Here is a 14,011-nt window from a genome sequence, read left to right as displayed (position 1 = left end):
GTGTACTTTATATCCTTTTTGTTTTCCATGCTTTTTTTTTTTTTTTTTTTGCGGTATGCGGGCCTCTCACTGTTGTGGAGCACAGGTTCTGGACGCACAGGCTCAGCGGCCGTGGCTCACGAGCCCAGCCGCTCCGCAGCATGTGGGATCTTCCCGGATTGGGGCACGAACCTGCGTCCCCTGCATCGGCAGGTGGACTCTCAACCACTGCGCCACCAGGGAAGCCCTGTTTTCCATGCTTTAGTCTTAATATTTTTACTATTCTGTCTTCCAGTTCACTTACCTCTCTTTACATGTGCCCAATCCACTACTGAGTTTTAAATTTAGTATAAGTTTCAATTCTATCAGTTCAACTTCAATCAGTTTATAGCTTCCAGTTATCTAGTTAAATTCTCCACCTTGTCATCTATTTTCTTGAACTTGATAATATTTACCTAAATATGTATGAACTTTAATGTTTAGGTCATCTGTGATTCTGATTCTGTGTTTTTTTTTTTTTTTTTTTTTTGCGTTACGCGGGCCTCTCACTGTTGTGGCATCTCCCATTGCAGAGCACAGGCTCTGGAAGCGCAGGCTCAGTGGCCATGGCTCACGGGCCCAGCTGCTCCGCGGCATGTGGGATCTTCCCGGACCGGGTCCCCTGCATCGGCAGGCAGACTCTCAACCACTGCGCCACCAGGGAAGCCCCTGTTTTGATTTTTATTCTAATTCTCCTTTTCTTGGTAGTCTTGATGGTTCTTCAACGAATACTAGACTTGGGATATGACAAGTTGTAGAGAATCTGAATGCCATTACAGTTGCCCTTTGAACAACCTGGGTTTGAACTGTACACATCCACTTATACATGGATTTTTTTGCAATAAGTAATACAGTACTACATGATCTGTGGTTGGTTGAATCCTCAGATTCAGAACCACAGATAGGAAGGGCCGACCATAAAGTTATATGTGGATTTTTGACTGCACAGGGAGTCAGCGTCTCTAACCCCTACATTGTTCAAGGGTCAACTGTATTTTCTTCAGGAGAGAATTTCCTATTCTCAGGTAGGGAGCAGAGGGGAAGATCACCTCAGTCACTGGACAAACTGCATCCTCATATTCCTTCTTTATAAGGTTCAATGTAGATGTTGCATCAACTTTCCTAACACACACACACACCGAGAGAGAGAGACTTTCAGTGTCCTAATTCATATGATTAGTTTTCCATTGGGCCACAATTCTTTGATAGGTTCTGAACCCCTGTTTTGTCTCTTCAGCATTATAAGCCAACTAAACCTTTGACTTAGTTAGCTTTTGACTTCTGCTTTTACTTCAGTTAGCTTTTGTTTGACTTCTTAGCATCTTGCCTTGTTTACCTATTATACATGGAAAATACTGCAAGGGAACACTGTTGCTGAACCCAGCTCAATTCTATGAATCTTTACTCTCTCTGGGATTTTGGTCCTTAAAATTCTAGCTGCCTTGTTATTCTAAATTCCAGCTCTGGTTTCCTTAGTCCTATGACATTGTCCTAAGATCTACTGGCATTTCTGCCTCTTAGGAGCCACATTTGGTTTCTCAGACTTTTGTTCTTCATCAATAGTTTCTAAATGACTGGGCTAGAAAAGCCTGTGCAGAATATTGTTCTCACTTCATTGAGTTTCTTTCTCTATTTTACTTTTCTAGGTCATGGCTACCTCAGTAGCTTTCTAACACTCACAGTCAAATGTTGCTTACGATTTATCTGGCCTTTCTAGTATGTTTTCCTAAGGTAAACTGATACAGTTGGAAACAGAAGTTCTTACCCACCATTTAAAAAATTCTGTTTTGTCTATGAATTCTTTGTCCCATCTTCTGTCACTTTTTCCTACCAAAAATTCCCATTCTCACACATAGATTATTTTAAGATTAAAAATTGTTATTAAGCTAATATGTTAATTTTGAAAGGAATTAATTTTGCTTTGAACAAGAACACAGATTGGTGAATGGGATATGGAAAATTCCTTAAGAACTTTTTCATCTCTAAGAGTAGTATGCAACCATCTGTACCATAATAAGTTTGTCAACTATGGAAGAAAACAGCCTTTATAAAATCAGCATTATTCAATAACAATCTCAAAAACTGCTGCACTTTTCTGCTCATGCCACCAATTTCCAAATGTTCAGAGCAGAGAATTGTGGGATGGGATATGGAGAAATGGCCTGTCATAGTAACTATAAATATTGAAAGAATGAAATTATAAATAGTTTTCTATGAATATATTTGAAGTATTTATTCCTAAAGAACTTCTAGAATAAGACTCAAAAGTTTAACATAGAAACACCTCTTGATAAGTATGAAACTCAGTAAAATTTATCTCATAATAGTTTTTTCTTTTATGTGATTCTCAGATTCACACAAAATTATTTTTATCTGGACTTCACAGATCTTCTTATATTTACTATGGGATCAGTCACCTTACATTTTTGAAACGTGGCAAAATACTTAAAATTGGAACATTTCGCAAATCCAGGGCATATGACGTACATTTCTGTAGAAGGCAATATTATATTTCTGTCTAGTTCTGCGGTAAACTTTTTCATACCTGCCAATCTGATTTGACTAATGTATTGTTTTTACAGTGCATTAGTGGAAATTAAATGGTAAATTCAGTCAAACATTCATTTCATACATCAAAAAGAAAAATCAGTCAGCACAACTGTCTGACTGAAGTGAATGAAGAAAACAATTCAAGGCAAACAATTGTCCCAGTAGACTTGTATAAATACAGTAGTGGTGTCATGTGCAGAATTAATCTTTCCTCACCCTTAACTGGAGAACACTCTGCCAGCCAATTCAGTCACTCAAATAATCCTGAATTTTAATATTCCAGTTTCATTTACTCTCAGTAGATGGTGACTGCCCTTTCTTCTCCTTCATCTGTCAATCAGTGGAGATTGTCAGAGCAGGAGAATAGTAATACTGGCATATTGTAACGTACTGTCCTGAATTCTGCAGCTTCAAAATTCTTAGGCTAACTCAATGATCTTAAAGAGTCTGGTGCAGAAAGGATATGTGAATTAAATCACAGACCATTGCCTGGCCCTTCCAGCACTAACATCCCTTATTCCTGGTTCTAATATATCACAAAATACTCAAGAGGAAATTTTTGAGTGGTCAGCAGAAATATGGCTCCAAAGCAGACACGTGGAAAAGAAACATTGTCATCTGTGATCCACTTTAAAGTTGACTTGTCTTTTACTCATAAACCAGAATCAGTGTGAATTCTCTTCTGCTAAATGTTAGAGAATCTGTTGGAGGAGTGTGGCCAATTCTTTTGAATTTTTTTACTCTCTAACTTTTTTTTTTTAACATCTTTATTGGAGTATAATTGCTTTACAATGGAGTGTTAGTTTCTGCTTTATAACAAAGTGAATCAGCTATACATATACATATATCCCCATATCTCCTCTCTCTTGCATGTCCCTCCCACCCTCCCTATCCCACCCCTCTAGGTGGTCACAAAGCCCCGAGCTGATCTCCCCTGTGCTATGTGGCTGCTTCCCACTAGCTATCTATTTTACATTTGGGAGTGTATACGTGTCCGTGCCACTCTCTCACTTCATCCCAGCTTACCCTTGCCCCTCCTTGTGTCCTCAAGTCCATTCTCTACCTCTGCATCTTTATTCCTGTCCTGCCCCTAGGTTCTTCAGAAGCTTTTTTTTTTTTTTTAGATTCCATATATACGTGTTAGCATATGGTATTTGTTTTTCTCTTTCTGACTTATTTCACTCTGTATGACAGACTCTAGTTCCATCCACCTCACTACTAATAACTCAATTTAATTTCTTTTTATGGCTGACTAATACTCCATTGTATATATGTGCCACATCTTCTTTATCCATTCATCTGTTGATGGACACTTAGGTTGCTTCCATGTCCTGGTGATTGTAAATAGTGCTGCAGTGAACATTGTGGTACATGTCTCTTTAGGTTTTTGGGGTTTTTTTTAACATCTTTATTGGAGTATAATTGCTTTACAATGGAGTGTTAGTTTCTGCTTTATAACAAAGTGAATCAGTTATACATATATCCCCATATCTCCTCCCTCTTGCGTCTCCCTCCCTCCAACCCTCGCTATCCCACCCCTCTAGGTGGTCACAAAGCACCGAGCTGATCTCCGTGTGCTATGCGGCTGCTTCCCACTAGCTATCAGTTTTACATTTGGTAGTGTATATATGTCCATGGCACTCTCTCACTTTATCCCAGCTTACCCTTCCCTCTCCCCATGTCCTCAAGTCCATTCTCTAGTAGGTTTGCGTTTTTATTTCCGTCTTGCCCCTAGGTTCTTTTTGACCTTTTTTTAGATTCCATATATATGTGCTAGCATACTGTATTTGTTTTTCTCTTTCTGACTTACTTCACTCTGTATGACAGGCTCTAGGTCCACCCACCTCACTACAAATAACTCAATTTCGTTTCTTTTTATGACTGACTAATATTCCATTGTATATATGTGCCACATCTTCTTTATCCATTCATCTGTTAATGGACACTTAGGTTGCTTCCATGGCCTGGCTATTGTAAATAAAGCTGCAATGAACATTGTGGTACATGACTCTTTTTGAATTATGGTTTTCTCAGGGTAAATGCCCAGTAGTGGGATTGCTGGGTCGTATGGTAGTTCTATTTTTACTTTTTTAAGGAACCTCCATACTGTTCTTCATAGTGGCTGTATCAATTTACATTCCCACTAACAGTTCAAGAGGGTTCCCTTTTCTCCACACCCTCTCCAGAATTTATTGTTTGTAGATATTTTGATGATGGCCATTCTGACCAGTGTGAGATGATATCTCATTGTAGTATTTTGTTTGTTTGTTTGTTTTTTTGCGGTACGCGGGCCTCTCACTGTTGTGGCCTCTCCCGTTGCGGAGGACAGGCTCCGGACGCGCAGGCTCAGCGGCCATAGCTCACAGGCCCAGCTGCTCCGCGGCATGTGGGATCTTCCTGGACCGGGGCACGAACCCATGTCCCCTGCATCGGCAGGCGGACTCTCAACCACTGCGCCACCAGGGAAGCCCTCATCATAGTTTTGATTTGCATTTCTCTAATGATTAATGATGTTGAGCATTCTTTCATGTGTTTGTTGGCAATCTGTGTATCTTCTTTGGAGAAATGTCTGTTTAGGTCTTCTGCCCATTTTTGATTGGGTTATTTGTCTTTTTGATATTGAGCTGCATGAGCTGCTTGTAAATTTTGAATATTAATCCTTTGTCAGTTGCTTTATTTGCAAATATTTTATCCCATTCTGAGGGTTGTCTTTTCGTCTTGTTTATGGTTTCCTTTGCTGTGCAAAAGCTTTGAAGTTTCCTTAGGTCCCATTTGTTTATTTTTGTTTTTATTTCCATTACTCTAGGAGGTGGGTCAAAAGGGATCTTGCTGTGATTTATGTCATAGATTGTTCTGACTATGTTTTCCTCTAAGAAATTTATAGTTTCTGGCCTTACATTTAGGTCTTTAATCCATTTTGAGTGTATTTTTGTGTATAGTGTTAGGGAGTGTTCTAATTTCATTCTTTTACAGGTAGCTGTCCAGTTTTCCCAGCACCGCTTACTGAAGAGGCTGTCTTTTCTCCATTGTATATTCTTGCCTCCTTTATCAAAGATAAGGTGACCATGTGTGCGTGGGTTTACCTCTGGGCTTTCTATCCTGTTCCATTGATCTATCTTTCTGTTTTTGTGCCAGTACCATACTGTCTTGATTATACTGTAGCTTTATAGTATAGTCTGAAGTCAGGGAGCCTGATTCCTCCAGCTCTGTTTTTCTTTCTCAAGATTGCTTTGGCTAATTGAGGTCTTTTGTGTTTCCATACAAATTGTGAATTTTTTTGTTCTAGTTCTGTGAAAAATGCCATTGGTAGTTTGTTATGGATTGCATTGAATCTGTAGTTTGCTTTGGGTAGTATAGTCATTTTCCCAATGTTGATTCTTCTCATTCAAGAACATGGTATATCTCTCCATCTGTTTGTATCATCTTTAATTTCTTTCATCAGTGTCTTATAGTTTTCTGCATACAGGTCTTTTGTCTCCTTAAGTAGGTTTATTCCTAGGTATTTTATTCTTTTTGTTGCAGTGGTAAATGGGAGTGTTTCCTTAATTTCTCTTTCACATTTTTTCATCATTAGTGTATAGGAATGCAAGAGATTTCTGTGCATGAATTTTGTATCCTGCTACTTTACCAAATTCATTGATTAGCTGTAGTAATTTTCTAGTAGCATCTTTAGGATTCTCTATATAGTATCATGGCATCTGCAAACAGTGACAGCTTTACTTCTTCTTTTCCACACTTTAACTTTTAAAGCAAGATTATTTTTCAAATAGTTTAAGTGTTGCTTGAATACTATTATAGGGCTTGTTTGTATTTTTGAGTTGCCTATTTTCTAGAACAAATTTGTGTGCTTGAAGTGCTTAATTGTAGTAATACAGATAGCACATGGAAAGCAAGCGAAATAGATGGCTTTTCTGCTTTGAAAAAACTCTGCCTGTCTATGTAAGTAACAGCACACACTCCTCATGAAATAATGTGTCAGGAAGGAAGGAAAGGTAGTTTTCCGTAGTTTAAGTTTATGATACCAAAAAGGACTCTAAGAATAGCTTTGTAAAGAGGAACCGCATAAAACAGAAGTAACCCTAGGAAGGAAAAACCAGGTCTTGGCTAATATTATGTATTTTCTGATGGGCTCTTATTTTTTTGGTGGTGGAAAGAGGATATGGCAAAGATGTAGCCATAATAATATTGACATGTTACTTCAGGCTGTTTCCTGGAATGCAGGGATAACATGTGGGATAATAAAAGCACTTGGCAAAGGGAGTCAGCTCTCAATCATCCATCACTCAGTTTGCAGAGTATTCTTGTACTTTTCCTCCTCCTTCTTGTTGCCTTTTGGCCATTTTATGTTTCTCAGCATATCTGAGAAGAAGGCAAGGTGAAAAAGAGTGGGTTAACTGTCAAATCAATCTAGTTTTCCATTTTGTAGTACCTCTCACAGTATGAGTATAGATAGAGAGCTTTAGAATAATGGAAAAGAAGAGTCTCTTGGATCAGTAATAGGCTCTTGATATTTGGGCAATCTTGTGCTCATTTAGGAAGCTAAATGACAGTTGAATAGTGTAAATAATTAGAAGTGTGTAAACTTCTAATTCAGTAATTAATTAAATGCTCATTCAGATAATATACCCAGGCAAGAAAAAAATTTTTTTTTCCCCTTGTCATAACATTAATGGACATTGGGGGGGATCTGTCTTTATCTCTTTATCCATCCAGTTATAGATACATATTTTGGATTTTATAGATTTATTAGTCCTGTAGCTGTTTTCCCTCACATCTATTCCTTGTCCTTTTCTTTCTCTGCTGACCCCTATAAGCTACATATACAATGGCCCACTGTTAACATGGTTAGGTTTAATGAGAATCCCTGGTATGAGATTGCGGAGCAGGAGGAAGGGGGAAACCAGAGTATTTTTCTGTCTCCCTCTCTATCTGGATGGCATCTCTGGCAGCCGTGTCTTCAACTATGGGGCTCCAAGTCCTAAAAAGCCTGTCAGACAGGTGAACCTGGATGTTGTCTGGACTTTTGTGATATCACCTGCTTCCTTTGGCCCTCCAGCCTAAGAGGGTAGCAGTCTTCTGGTGGTGATAATCTCTGGATTGTCTTACATCCCTTGTTTGGTCTCATGGCTCTCCCATGACCTATGTAACCAATCCCCTGTACTAAATTCCCTTTATTCTTGCTTGTAAAATGGTTTTGTTTCCCTGGTTAGATCCTGGGATACAATGGATAGGGCAGTTTTTCTCATGACTAACTCACTAATCAGTGAATATCAACAAATGCCCAGTAACATTAATACCCTAATTTTACTAGATTATTAGCGGCATTGACTGTAATATCTCAGCCATCCTTAGAGTATCTCTAAGGTAGCATGATTTGGGGGGTCTTGAGAGGGGTCATATGACCTCTCTACCAACTTCATAAATTCTCCTCCCAATGTCACATGTAAAATCATTTTTTAACCTCACAAAATCTGAGACATGGGGGGGATTGTAACTATGGGACATAGTTTCTGGAATTAGATGCATACATTTAAAGCATCAATCACACTACTATTTGTTCTATGACAATATAAATATTCCAAATGTATGGTCTGTATGAAACCTGGTAACAAATACAGTTTATAATCATCATCCCTATGAGATATGCTACTACCACATTCAATTTTTACTAACAAGGCATTTTTCCCCATGATATAACAAGTATGAATCATTACACAATACTAGGGGTACCGGTAATATCATAGATTTCAAGATTTTTTTTTCATATAAATAAAATGTATTTTGAATCCAGACACAAACCACCAAGTTTGGCAAATGTACAATACCATCCAATAGTGGAAAACCCTTCCATTATTTTGTAGAAGAAGTCTGAGGCTTCTACTACACCAGAAAAAGTGGAGAGAGACTTGGTCCTCGTTGGCAAAGGTCATCCCTGCCAATATTCTTTGATCAGAAAGGAATGATCCCTTCGAAGGTAGGAGGCATTCCAGAATACCATGATTTAGAATACACTCTCCATAGACACAGCACAGTTAGAAATCCTGCTCTGCATGGGTGCCATGTTGAAGTTGTAACCACATTCCTCTTCTTCATCCTCAGTGACCTCACAATAACTTAGGATCAGATCAGCATTACTGGGCCTTGACACTCACATTGTCAACCCACTGATGTGCCAGTAGATGTTTCCCAACTGGCTCACTGTAAAAATGAAGTCACAATTGTAGTGTTTGACAATTTCTGTAGTGTGAATGCTCCCACCATGGCCAATTTCAGGTTACCAACATGATGTCACTGAAGGCAGAGTTGGGAAGAGATTTTTTTGTTATTTCCATCACACAAATTCAAAACAGGTGAACAACCTCAAGAAAGAGCATAGATAATAACAAAATGTAGTAAAATAGGAGGTGATGAGTTTTGAGTATTCATTAACATTGTTTTTAATAAAATTTATTTCACAATAAGTTTATATAATCTAAATTTTAATAATGGCTATGTTTAACAACACAAAACTCCTGAAAAGAAAACAACTGGTTCTTGCAAGAGAGTATGAGCTGTATGTAGCATACTATTGTTTGTCCTTCTCTTAGATTCTCTGAGTTGCCTCAGCCTCCAAACACAAAGAGCCATTTAAGGATTATCGTTATCATGGCCCACAGTCCAGGGTATGTCGTCTTTCAAAGAAATGCAAAAAGAAGCCTGTTTACTATGCCCCTTGATATATGTAGAGCTGAGAACTACACTTTTGGGACTGACTCCATCTCTGGAGGGAAGAGAATTGGGGATGGAGGATTGTTGGGAAGCTCATTTTTATATGTTTTTATGAGTCTAGAGCAGTAAAACACAAAATGAAAATTTATCAGTAGAGTATTTGGCTACATAAAATTTTCAGTAAGTCACCCCACTATGAAAAATGTTCCTTTTCCACCCAGCCGTTTCAGGCTATCGCACAGGGTTCACTTCCAGTGCTCTCGAGTTAATGTAGGTGGCAGCTACCGTTGACACAGCTGCCCTTTCTGTGACGTAGCAAGCTTGGCTCCCATCATCCTCTGGTACCATCCAATTCTGCTGCTATCCAAAGCTTTTTCAATTCTGTGGGCCTTGGGGATCATCTTCAGAGTTAGCTCTTTTCTCTGTATTGTGCTCTGTAAAAGGTGTCCTAGAGTCAAGTTGCCCAGCTCTGGAATAGCACAGATTGAATGGAACAACTGCCTTAGTTTCACATATAGTCCTTTTGTTCTGTGGGACTAGATTCTAGGGTGGCTGGGCCCAGGCCATTTTGTAAAATGGTCACTCATCTGTATCTAGTAAGCCACTTCTCTCTGATACTCCTGTTGTTGCTTGACTTGGTCTACATTTAGGATATGTCTTTCTTAGCAGCTCTGTGTAACATCTTTAAAGTCTGATTCTATCATCTGTCCCAGAATATTCAGTTGCCATATATGCCTACATATGTCTTAATCCCAACTGTAGAATTGTTTCAACCTTTTTTCCAAGAAATTCTTGTGTTTCTATTAAAGAATGTGATACAGAAAGATATTTGGAAAGAGTAGCTTGCCTGTGATGAGTTAATGAGACCTGCCTGCCTGTGAAGGTTAATCTTATGTGTTAACTTGACTGGGCCACGGAGTGCCCAGATGTTTGGTTAAACATTATTCTGGGTTCTACAGTCTGAATGCTTGTGTCTCCCCAAAGTTCATATGTTGAAATTCTAATGCCCCAAGAGTGATAGTATTAGGAGTTAGGGGCCTTGGAAGGTGACCAAAGGGTCATGAGACTAGAACCCTTATGAATGAGATTAGTGTTCTTATAAGAGAGACCCCACAGAGATCCCTTGTCCCTTATGCTACTTGAAGATAAAACAGGAAGTCTGCAGTCCAGAAAAGTCTGCATCCGAACATGTTGGCACTCTGATCTTTTGATGTACAGCCTCCAGAACTGTGAGAAATTTCTGTTGTTTGTTAAGTTGACCAATCTATAGTATTTTCTTATAGCAGCCCAAATGGATTAAGACACTATTTCCCTAAGGGTGTTTTTGGATGAGATTAAAATTTAAATCTGTATATTGAGTAAATCAGCCCCCTGTAATGTGGGTAGGCCTCATCTAATCAGCTGAAGGTCTGAATAGAACACAAAAGCTGACCTTCCCCTGAATAAGAGGGAATTCTGCCACCTGATGTCCTTTGAACTGGGCCATTGACTTTTCTCCTGCCTTTGGACTCAAAGTAAAACATTTGCTCTTCCTGGATCTCAAGCCTGCTGGTTTTCAGAATGGAACATCATTGGCTTTCCTGATTCTCAGGATTTTGGACTCAGACTTGAGTCTTGAGTCTTCAGCTTGCTTACTCATCCTGTAGATATTGGGACTTCTGCACCTGTATAATCGTGTGAGCTAATTCCCTGTAATGAATATCTTTATATATAAATATGTACATATATCTGTATACACACACATATATACATATCCTATTGGTCCTACTTCTCTGGAGAACTCTAATATACTGCCTGATATACTTAGTTTTGACTCTATTAACCTCAGCACTCCACTACTGCACATGGTATACATATTTTTTGCATAACCCTAATTTCTTTATTGAATACATTTTTGAAATAGAAGGAAATATATTTTCTTCTTGTTTAAGATTTGTTTTGATGTGGACCATTTTTAGTCTTTATTGAATTTGTTACAGTATTGTTTCTGTTTTGGTTCTTTGGTTCTAAGGTGAAGTCTTAACCACTAGACTGCCAGGGAAATCCCAAAGATATTTTCTTTATACATACAGCAATACAAGTTTTTTCACCATAGCCATAGATCCCAATGATTATTTCAATGAGCTGATTTAGTATTGATGAAAATGATGGAGAATATTTTTTAAACTCAGTTTTTCTAACTACATAATCATAAATCTTCACACTTAATCAGTTTACATGTTTGGAAAATTAAATGACTCTAAAGGAGCCTAAGTAGTTATTTATGTATACTGTACAAAATTACAGAGACAGGAAATTGTTGATATTCCTTTAAGGTTCTTTTGAATTTCTAAAATATTTTATAAGATTTAGTTTACTTTGAAGTAGGATTAGCTTTTGTAAGTAAGAAATCAAAGTTCTGAAAGGAGGAGCACCAAACTAAAAGTCATTTCTCTTAAAAACTAAGCTTGGCCCTACCAGTGATTAGCTGTTGAACCAGTTCACATCTGTGGATCTCATTTTCATTATGTATAATACAGGTACTGGTGATAACCAGATAATCTCTATGCTTTTAGCATTATGTCATCCATAGACAAGAGTGTGAGTTAAGGAGAGGTTTTCTTGATTCTAACCCATCTAAACTCATCTTACTGACTTGGGTTTTTCTCAACCTACTTCCAAGACCACAGAATGACTTCTTCCTCCAACCAAACGGCACTGGGGAAAAAATCTGATACTCATTTGTCATATGTGTAAATAATTTAAAATGGATTCAAATGTTATTAACTCTCCAGTTTTATATTTCTTTGCTTTGGATTATAACAAGAATGACATTTTTAGCTAAATGAATGAAACTCAAAAGTGGAATTTCAGGTGACAGAGTATAGTTTGGGACATTAGGAGTTTTCTTGACCATTTAAAGAACTTTCAGGGTGATTGTCTACTTGGCTTACCTATAACATTGAGAGAAGTGTGTACGATGTTACAGGTCAGGACTGGCCAAGAGGCAAGGGAACTGCTACCAACCATACGTCATTAATATTTAATCAAGTATTATGTGCTAGGCGTTGTGCTGGTTGATAGGTGTGTAGGGTTAGTGAAGATGGTGCATGGAGCTTACTATCTACCTGTACTTACTTGTGACCATGGAATCTACAAACTGATCAGAGAAATATTGAAGACTCCAGGCCCACAATGCCCTACATTGAATAACAGTCATCTATTCTTACTTGATAGAGTTTGAAACACTTTAAAACTGGAGGAAAGAGAGGAACAATTCTTTACATCTTACCTCAACCCTGAAATATGTCCTCATTTTCTTACGTGTCCCTCCTGGTTTTTGCTTTAAGGAAGAAAGGGAACTAAAAAAAGTATTTCTGAGACATAGAGACAAATGAAAAAATAGTATCAATACATTCGGATAATTGATGCCTGAGACTGTGTAAGTAGCTTTGAGATAAAATTTAACTGAAAATAGTGCAACAGAAAGTGAATAAGTACCAGCTACCGATATTTATTTGACCCAAATATTCAGAGTCAAGGGCTGGACACTAATAATAATGTTCAAATTTATAATCAAGGTAAATACTTAGACTAGAGAAAATTCTTGTGTAGGACTTCTTTAGCCTCCTAAATTAATTTACCAAAACTCAAATACTATCCTTTATAACCTTAAAAATGAAAGCTTTACTTTTTAATAGGAAATCTGCATCTCATTGTAAAAATAGAACACTTCATTCCTGGCCTATACATATTTTCAGAAGCAGTAGTTTTTGGAGTGCTGGATACTTAGCATAAAGACATTGAGTCTTGAAAATTCATTTCAAGCATGAGAGACCTACATATATATATATAGATAGATACAGGACTATTAAAATGAAATAACCACTTCCTGGGAGCAAAAGTGTGTATGATGAAAACTCTCCAGAGTGATACCGTTTGCCTTATGTTTTGTGATCCTAAGTCTGCAAATACAAAAAAAGATCGAAAAATGAGGGATAAATACAATTTATGGTGATTATTGATATAATTAAAGTTCCTGGTACTACTTAGGTCAATTATCAAGGAGCAGAGAGAATTTTACCAGTAAAACAGTTCTACCAGATTTATCAAATCTTTTCTGAAACTTGATCATTAGAGTATCCTACATGCAAACATTATTACATTTTTATTTTTGACATTTTCCTGCTTTACTGAGAAGTAAATGATGTATCAGACTGGTAATACAGAGCCTGAAGTTTGGTCCTAATTTGTGATTTGGAATAAGTCCCATATCTTATGTAAGCCTTCTATTGTAAAAGTAAAGCTTTCATTTCCAAAGTTTTAGAGGACAATATTTAACAATGGGTTTTGGTAATTAAGTTTATGAAGGTTAAATAAGTCCTATATAAGAATTTTCTCTAGTTTGAAGTATTGACGTTTGATGACAAATTTAGAAGGTGGACCATGACCCCAGTTATCAGTGCTGGGTGCTTTCTCCTACACCAAGATATCTCTCACCTTAAAGATGAAAAGAGTAAAGTGTGTAAATTCAGATTTATATGAACTGACACCTAGGAATTGTGACTTAGGCATAACGTTTGTTCATGAATGTGAACTGTCTCACAGAAGTGTGAGCAAATCCATTGTATTCAGATTGAGTTTAAAGTCAACCACTTGGAGGATATATTCCAGAGAGTTACATATGTTTGTAGATCAAATGATCTTCATATTTTTATGAATTTGGTGTGAAATGCTTACCTGATAGAGCCTCAAA

The 14,011-nt window shown here is 37.6% G+C and overlaps 1 pseudogene; it reads right to left on the bottom strand.

Annotated features, from left to right (window-relative positions):
- The window catches only part of LOC132522621 (ferritin light chain-like), a 33,383-nt pseudogene extending 23,706 nt beyond the window's left edge, over nt 1-9,677 (bottom strand).
- Between the last annotated feature and the right edge of the window lie 4,334 nt (nt 9,678-14,011).

The sequence above is a fragment of the Lagenorhynchus albirostris genome, chromosome 7 (genome assembly GCF_949774975.1).
Source record: "Lagenorhynchus albirostris chromosome 7, mLagAlb1.1, whole genome shotgun sequence".
Taxonomy (NCBI): Eukaryota; Metazoa; Chordata; class Mammalia; order Artiodactyla; family Delphinidae; genus Lagenorhynchus; species Lagenorhynchus albirostris.
Note: the sequence above shows the minus strand (reverse complement) of the source record. Positions and strands in the feature narration are given on the sequence as shown.